We start from the raw sequence: 9567 nt of genomic DNA on the forward strand, positions 1-9567 counted from the left end.
CCACATCCCTCTCCCACCGGCCACCATCTTCATCTTCGAACACCAGTGAACCATATCCCTCTCTCACACGGTCACACCCAATCTTGAATCGTAGGATACACACCACACCGGCACACCAAACCTCCAGAGTCCAACTCCAGATTTAGCGACCCAGTCAGGCAGTCACCTCCCTCTCTCACACCTGACCTTGAATCATGTCACACCAGGTATGATTTTTTTTTTTTCTTGTCAATCTCTCTATTTTTTTTTAACATATGCTCTGTTTATTTTTTAATAAACTGCTTAAGAAGAAATTTATGATAAACAATGTGTTTTACTATTTTTCTTTGCTGAGAAAGAATGTTAATGAAATGGAATCTAGATTAATATCGAAATGAGGGTTAATTTAATATACAAACTCTTGCATGTTAATTTAATATACAAAACGCAGATTGAATGTTCCAAATGCTAAAGCTAAGCTAGCTAACAGCACATCACTGAAAGAAATGGGAATAATTGGCACTGGTACGTAGTGGTGAGCCTGATGTTATTACATCAGGGAGAAAAATGGGTAAAGACATAGAATAATGGTGTGCTGTGTGAGAAAAAAATGTTATTATATTTGTTTTAAATATCATTGCTAAATGCTAATCCATTATTATGGTGTGTTGTATGCTACAAAAATAGAGAATAATGTTTATTATCTGTGTTAAAAAAAAAGGGGGGGTTCGGTTGATTTTAATTTATCAATTCTAAAAACTGATTTTTTTATTTTATTTTATGAAAAGAAAATAATGTACATGTTCTGGCTATTCCTATATCCACAGTGGCTTCTGAATCAGCATTTAGCACAGGTGGTCGTGTACTTGATCACTTTCGAAGTTCCCTATCTCCAGCAACTATTCAAGCACTCATTTGTTGTTAAAATTGGTTGCATCATGGATCAATTCCAACTGATATTAGAAGCTTGATAAATGATCTTGAAACCTATGAAAACCTTGAATCAGGTAATTTATTTTAGAAACTTACACCTTTTATTTTGTTATTTATTAATTAAATTGTTGGCAATCATCTAACATGTCTATTTTTTTATTTTGTAAAATTTGGTGGAAAGTTACATTTAGTAACGGATGATAATTAGTTCAAAAGTTACTTTGATGGTAAAATACTACTTTTTATTTTTACATATTCTAATTTATTTTATCATGTTATAATTTTAGATCTTGATTTTCAGGTTTTGATGTCAATGGTATTACGGAATCAAAGTGCAATGTTCTTGTCATCTTGATGTGCTTTTTGATTGAAATGATGTGCACAATGAAGATTTATATTTTTTGCATGAAGTATTTTATTTTTTATGGCAATGTTATTTGTTGTTTTTTTTAAGCCCATTTGAAGGCAATGCTTTGTAATTTTAATTTTAATTTGGTGTGTGTGTTATTTAAACTTTGATGCATGAGGAGTCCAAACTCCAAAACATAAATATTAGAAAGACTTGCAACATATTAAACACAATATTAGCACTAATAATTAAATATAAATGAATATTTAGTGACAAAAAATATTAAATATATTATTATAGAATTTTGTAACAAATATAGAAAATATTTATATTAATTACAAGCCCATTAGAAAGCCCAAAAAAACAATAATACAGGTTTTTCGGTTTTTTGTTAAAGAACCAAACCGAACCGAACCGAAACATGTCGGTTTGAACCGGTTCTAGTTCGGTTCCAGTTTGAATTTTTTAATTTTTCAAATTTTGATTTTGGTTAGTTTTTTTAGAGAAAAACCGAACCGAACCGAAAATGCTCACTCCTAAAATTGAGTGTGATTTTATCACTTAAGAGTGCTAGAATTAAAGAAATGATGGATAATTTAATAAGAACCGGTTACTCTTTTTTTTTGTCAATCTTTTGGTTAAGTTGAAAATTTAATTTAAAGAAAATTGATTTTGTGTGGAATTGATAATAATCACAGGTATTAGTTTAGGTTGAATAAGCTTGAATTGAAGAAATGATGGATAATTACTTAGGTACCAATTAATTTAGTCAATTTAGGGTTTTGTTAAAAATTTAGGGTTTAGTTAAATTGATATGTAGTTGATAATAATTATGGTATTAATTGATTTGGAAAAAATTGATTTTGTGTAAAATTGATAACAATTAGGGGTTAAGTATGTTTCAACTTATGATGTGTTTGACAATTATTGTATTATTAATTATATTTTTCTAAATTGAGGGAATTGAGTTACTTAAAGAAATGATGGGTTGTTAGGTTATTAGTTGGTTTGTGAAGGTTAATTGTGATTTATTTTTAATAAATATTTAAATTTCTTATATTTTTATTTGTTGGGTGATTTTGTTGTATGTGTTTTTAATTTGTGTTTATTATTTCATTTTAGATACCATGTTTTCAAGAAAGAAACAAGTCCAAGTTCTAGTCCTATAAAAGCACTCATGCTTCATCAAATAGTCATGTTGGTACGTTATAGCGTCGTGAATCTATAAAAAGATTATGAAGAGATACCTAATATAAAAGTTACCAATCAAGGCTCGACTATCAAGCACAAATCATGCATCTCTTTATTAATAAAGGCCACCATATATAAATAGATAACATAATGAAAGGGATACCTTTCAATGTAATTTTTTTTGTCTCATGATATTATTCAATTTTTATTGAGTTATTTTAAGTTTTATAATTATATGAAAATAATTTTCTTAAATTAATTTTTAGGTCTATCAATATTAAAGTTACTCATTTCATCACTTCTATGATGAAAACTATGGACAAGTTGTTTTCTGACAATAATATTCCATTATTATTTTCATTAATATTTTTCAATTTTCTAATAGTATTTTTTTACCATTGCTTTTCTCATTATTCTCCTGCTCCACACTTTCCTCCTCCTACATTTACTTACCTAAGTATCGGATGGTCCACTATTATGACATAAGACTTGTTTTCGTTGAAAAGGTTGTGGACTCGTACTCAAGCCCGATCACTCTATCAGCCCAAGATACAACTTCATCAATAATATACTAGGATCGGAAGACGGTGGTGGAATTACAACTTCATCAATAATCACATTGTAAAGTCTGGCCGGGAGGAAAACGGAGATGAAAACATTATTGAGAAATGCGAAGGCTATGATTGAGCACACGAGAGAGTTGTAGCAGGTTTCAGCCAAGGGATCCCATTGTTCCATATACTGTAATGAATTCTACGACCAAGTTATGGTCATAATTCCTACAATGGATGAGGACTCAAGCTCTCATTTGTCTATGAACACCTATTTGTTGACAAAATTGGATGGCTATGCAGGCATTAGGCTGTTTAGCACTTGGTTTGTGCAAGTGGATCCGGCAAGCTTCCACCAAAAATAAAAGACACAAATCATCCAGCAACCTTTAGAAGAGAACACCTCCACAATCTATTAATGAGCAACAGAAGGTCGTCATAATATAGTGGGAGAGTGAACGTGGAAGTATTTGGAAGTTTGGTCTTAAATGGGCCTCCCGCAATAATCATAAACATGAAGATTGGTGGGGTTCCAAGTTCTCTTCATTCAAACAATTAGTATTGTTTCTGATGCCCTGCTACCTTTTATTCTGTCGTAGAAATGATATGCTAATTGCCAATACTAGCAGTATGTGCACTAACGTTGTAGTGTTTTGCTCATATCGTCTTAGATTATGGAAGTTTTGGACTTTTCTGGATTTTTAAAAGCAACCAAACTTCCTTGTCATCATACCCTCGAATTCTCGTCAGCCAAGTCGTCCTTCTCTTCTTTGAGCCACAAAAAAAACTTAAAAGAACTGTAGCAATTATTATAAGTGTTATCATTATCATCATCCATTAAAAAAAATGCAATTTTTTAGGGTTTGTTGTCCCTTCCTTTCGCAGCATAATACAGCATCCCAGGATGCGGAAAGGGACAAGGGATGATCATGATCATGACGGTGATGATTATGATAATGAAAGAAAGCATGACAAAGTCTTGATAATGCTGTCTGAAAGGGAACAAAGATCCTTCCATTTCCAGGGTTGCGTGCTAAGATGTCTTTTAGAGTTCTCATCTTCGTAATCATAAAATAACAATCATTTGCTTAACCAAATGCTTTTTTTAGGCAAAGTTTGCTGTTCATGATGATGGTTTAATTTCTTTTGACTTTTAATTGTGACAACATACCTTTTTTTAATTATAAATGGCTAGTGATTCGGAGTGTCATGATTTTGTGCCTTCCCTTTGTTTATTGCAACACCCTCCTCCATCGCACTGGTAGTAATTTGAAACTCATAGGATCCACGTATAGCTAGGATTTCGCTTGTTCATGGACGAAACCCAGCAACGCCCCCCTCCTCTTGTTTACAAATTTATAAATAATTTAGTTATTTATAATTTTGGGTCGATCAGAAGCTGTCCTCGTATCTTAAACCATTTTTTTTTAAATTCAGAAAATCAAGAAGAGAAATGCAAGTGCCTGTAGGAATATTTTGATTAACTTTCATAGATCAACGACAGCTGACTGTTACTTTACATTAAAAATATCTTTGAAATGGTTTATACGTCTCTGGAAATTATCAGATAAATAGTTAGAGTGTCATGATTTGTCGGTTCAATCATCTGCAGGATAGTGCTATGGCAAATTATTCAATAAAAACATGATATAAGTAATGATGCAATGGAAGAAATCATTGCGGTGTAGTATTATTAGCTAATAACAGTAAGCAGTATGATGACCTATATATGCTACTAACAGTAAGCAGTACTAATATTTTAGGAGTAGCCTTGGTTCCCAAATTGAAATAATGATTTTGACTTTATATATGGCTTGAAAGTTTAGTTTATTTCTGAATGAATTTCAATAATTTCCATGAATATAATGCCCAGTAGCGAAGGAAATAATTGCCATGAACATGCCTAGTAGTGTAGAATTAAAATGAAACTCATTTTTGCCATAAAAAATATGGGTATAAATCATTAGAAAACTGAGCCACCCAATGTTTAGGGTGTCAATTTTACTTTTCTTCAGGCTTTGTGATTTTAACTTGTGTGGCTGACACTTAAAATATATTTTTTAAATCAAGTCAAGTTTTTATCAATCATCCAATCTATTTTTAGATATTGAATTTTTTTATTATTTATTTACATATATAATCATTGATCTATTTTATTAAATTTATAAACTTAATTTTGAATACATTATCACCACAAGAAATCATAGTTTTACCGACGGAAATATTCCGTCGGTGTGTGATTAGGAGTTTGTCGGTAACTTATTTACCGATTAAATTGCCGACGGAATACATCCGTCGGCAAACCTTTCGTCTGTGATTCCACATTCCATCGCTATATCGGTCGGAACAACAAAAAAAATATTTACCGACGGTTTTACAGACGGAATTTGCGCGCCAAAAAAAAAGGTTTCCCACTTGAAAAATACCGACGGATTTTAATCCGTCGGTGGTATCACAAGTTACCGACGGTTATTGGCCGTCGGTAAAGTAGTCGGTGAATTTTGAGATACTGATCGAATATATCCGTCCGTAAATTCATCGGTAAGTTAAAACACCGACGGAATACGTCCGTCGATATATCTGTTGGTGAGTCAAAAATATACCGACCGAATTTATCCATCTGGAAATTTGTCGGTGATGGTCTCAGCTACTGTTTAATGCCGACGGATCAAGTTCGTCAGTAAATCCCTCTGTAATGTTTTTTTTTATTTTATTTTTTTAATTATTTTGAATACATAATATAAAAATGATATAAATTAATGGTAATAAAAACCAATTATGCAAATAAATTTATATTAAGCATCAAAAACAAAAAAAAAAGATAAATAATATTCATTACAAAATGAATGTGTCAAAAAAACATTAAATGAAATTTTAAATGTAAATAATGTTTATTAAAAATTAATATAAAGGTCGAGGAGGAGGAGGAGGAGGCTGGCTGTTATGCGGCCAAAAAGGATTTGGTGCAAATGTTCCACCTTGTGCCATGTTCATGATCATTTGACGAAGCTCTTCATAGGCTGCTCTTTGTCGTTCAAACTCCGATCTCCGTTGTTCAGACTCCACTCTTTGTTGTTCGGACGCCACTCTTTGTTTACTTGATTGAAGGCCAAACACAATGTCACTGACTCTAATACAACATGATGCAATTCTTCACCAGAAAGACGCGGGGATGCAACATCTTTTTCAACTCTGTCAACAAAGAAATCTTTTATGTTCTTTTTGAACCTGTGATTAAGTGGCAAGAAGCGACGGTGACAGTCAAAAAAAGAAGCTTTACCTCTGTTTGCTAGCGTGAATGCCTTGTTGTTTTCCATACAGTATGGACATGCAAGTTTTTCATGTGTGCTCCAACCAGAAAGCATTCCATAAGCTGGAAAATCATTGATAGTCCACATCAAAGCTGCACTCATAAGGAAATTTTGTTTCCTCGATATATCATAAGTTAGAGCTCCTAAGGACCACAACTGCGCCAGCTCATCAATCAACAATCGAAGACAAACATCTGTATTCCACCCCAGGCTGCTTGGACCGGGTATGACAGTAGATAAAAACATGAACTCCGGCCTCATACACATTCCCGGTAGCAAGTTATAAACTATGAGTATGACCGGCCAACAAGAATAGGGAGCAACAAATGACCAAAATGGGTTGAATCCATCTGTACACAACCCAAGACGGACATTCTTTGATTCAACTAAAAAGTCAGGATGCACACTGTTAAAGTGTTTCCACGCTTCGCCGTCAGAATGATGCACCATCACACCATCAACCGCATCATATGTTTGGTGCCATGTCATGTGCTCAGCAGTCCTTGGTGACATGAATAACCTCTGCAATCTAGGTGTGATCGGGAAATATCTAAGTTTTTTATATGCCACTAGAGTCTTTCCCCTGCCAGTTCTGGGTTTGTAACAGGAATGCCCGCATGTCATGCACTCGGTCATCTCAGCATTTTCAAGGTAGTATAACATGTAAAAGTTATGGCACATGTCAATTTCATGGTATCCTAAACCGAGGGGTTTCATCATGGACTTCACAGCATAGAAGTTCTTTTTCAGCTTGTTCCCTTCAGGTAAAATGCTTCTTGCCCAATCAATAATTTTGTCATACCCGGCTCACTCAACTCGTGATCTGACTTGATGGTGAACACTTGTGCCACGGCTGACAATTTACTATAGTTTGTGTAGCCATCCCATAATGGTTCGTCAGAATCTTTCAACAATTCAAAAAACCTAGCTACCTCTGCATTAGGTTCTTCTTCTACGATTGGACATTGACTGACATTACCTTGATTCATTCTCATTGCATCCATAACCATATTTCTGTAAGGATTAGTGTTGTCATTTGCCGCTTCATACACGTTGTTAGCACTAGAAGTTGACCCAACCACCGTTTCTCTCATTCTCTTATTACTAACAAATACCTCTTCATGTGCATACCAACACTGATAATCCTCCATAAACCCTTTGTGTAGAAGATGCATCATTACAACATCTGTATGCAGATACTTTTTATTTTGACACTTTCTACATGGACACCTAATACCGTCTCCAGTAAAGTTTCTGGGAATAGATGTTACGAAATTAATAAAACCCTGAACCCCATTACAATAATTCATCCTCCTCAATCCTTGGGGTGAATCTAGATACATCTATAAACGATCATCCATGACTTCTATCGAACCTCTATAAAATTATGATGACATCATGTATTAATTAATTAAGTTAGGTAAAGAAACTTGCAAAAATATCACATTACCTCGAGATTATCCAACAAACCAATCACAACTTCTCATAAATATTAAATATCCATTATCATTTATCAATGTCCATACAAATTAATATATATAAATTAATAGAAATTATCAATCTGCAATACCATCAATAAAACTTAAAAAGGACCCATTAAGCAATCTATTAATTATTTCAAAACATAACATGCAATTCGGTAATTCCACAAAGTTTTAACAATTTATAAACAAATACAATCTTAAAAAATCTAAAACAAACCATAACAAATATAAAATTATACATTTATATACTACAAGTTTGTTTGAGAAATAACAATAAAACACGTACATCTACTAACAAAAATACATATACTAAAAAAACAATAAAATTGACATTTCAATCTTAAAATTTAAACAGATAGAATTACTTACAAAAATTGATAAAATCCGTCAGTAAATCAGAACACGGATGTTGTGACCACAAAACTTCAAGAAATACAACTTGTTGTGCTGAGATGAGGAAGAATTTTGTTTGGGTGCGAGGGGCGGCTGGTTATTTGCAGATGGGGAGAGTTAGGATTAGGAAGAAGAAGGAGAAATGGGGGAGGAGAGTGTTGGCAGAGGGGTCATACATTAACTTTTTCCGACGAATACACTGACGAATTACATCCGTCGGTGTATCCGTCGACTATTCTGACGGGAAAACAGACACGTCACCATACGGACAAGCTTTTCAAATCCCTCGATGATTCCGTCGGTATTTTTTACGGTGAACCAGTCATGTCAGTCGTACGGGTCTACCATTTCAAATCCGTCGGTGATTCCGTTGGTATTTTTTATGGTGAACCGGTTCAATCACCCGTACGGGTCGCCCGTTTTGAATCCGTCGGTGATTCTGTCGGAAATATCACCCGTCAAAAGCGACCTGCCCTTTTTTTCTTTATTTTGAACTTTCAAATGAAAATTACCGACGGAATTACAGATGAAAATTGTTCGTCGGTAATTTCAAACTCAAATTACCGACAGAAATATTCCGTCGGTGATTCCGTTGCTATTAAGTGAATTTCTGGTAGTGTATTTTTTTTATCTACTAAAATAATACATTACCAACACCTAAATATTTTTTTTATGTGACTCACGGGCAAACATGAGCAAATTAACTAGTTAATTGTACATTAAGGTTTGTGGATGAGACTGAAAGCATGATTTGAATATAAGAAAATTTAGCAAATTGACTGTTTTGTTGGGACATATTGTTATTTATTTGTCTCTATTTTAAAAAAAAAATGAACGCTTTAATTACGAGATAAGTTATATTTGAATTCATATATCTTTTAGGTTCTTTTAATGTATCCTTAAGTAACGGTGACATTCTCTTGTTGTAGATTACCTCTTTTTTTCAACTCGTTCATATGACACTTTTTTAATTAAAATAACTCTTTTATTTATGAAATTATATAATAATAAACAAAGTAAAAAAGTAAAAATCTATTTTATTCTTATTAATTAGGATTATTTAGTTATTTTTTCTTCATTAATTTTTGTTCTTTTAATAATTTAATTTTCATTTTAAAAAGAACAATTTTAAAAATAAAAAGTTATTGACTGTTAAAAAAGTTGTTATACGTTCAAATCGATAAGTTGATATAATATTTTATAGATGTATTAATTAATTGAAGAACTTTTACATGAAAAAAATAATAAGCAAAGGAACTCAAATTAATATAAAAAATAGTAGAAGATTCTAATAAAAATAATTGCAAGAGTACAACCCCTGAATCCTTGTAAAACCTTTATAGATTCTAAAAGTGTAGTGCGGCTAATTTTGTATA

General features: G+C 32.9%; 1 long non-coding RNA gene across 1 annotated transcript; it reads left to right on the forward strand.

Moving 5' to 3' along the window:
- Nucleotides 1-1051: 1051 nt before the first annotated feature.
- Nucleotides 1052-1336, forward strand: LOC140955689 (uncharacterized). The gene is made up of 2 exons (XR_012170091.1): nt 1052-1139; nt 1214-1336. It is a non-coding gene; the product is annotated as an uncharacterized lncRNA (long non-coding RNA).
- Nucleotides 1337-9567: the final 8231 nt, after the last annotated feature.

This window comes from Populus alba, chromosome 6 (genome assembly GCF_005239225.2).
Source record: "Populus alba chromosome 6, ASM523922v2, whole genome shotgun sequence".
Taxonomy (NCBI): domain Eukaryota; kingdom Viridiplantae; phylum Streptophyta; class Magnoliopsida; order Malpighiales; family Salicaceae; genus Populus; species Populus alba.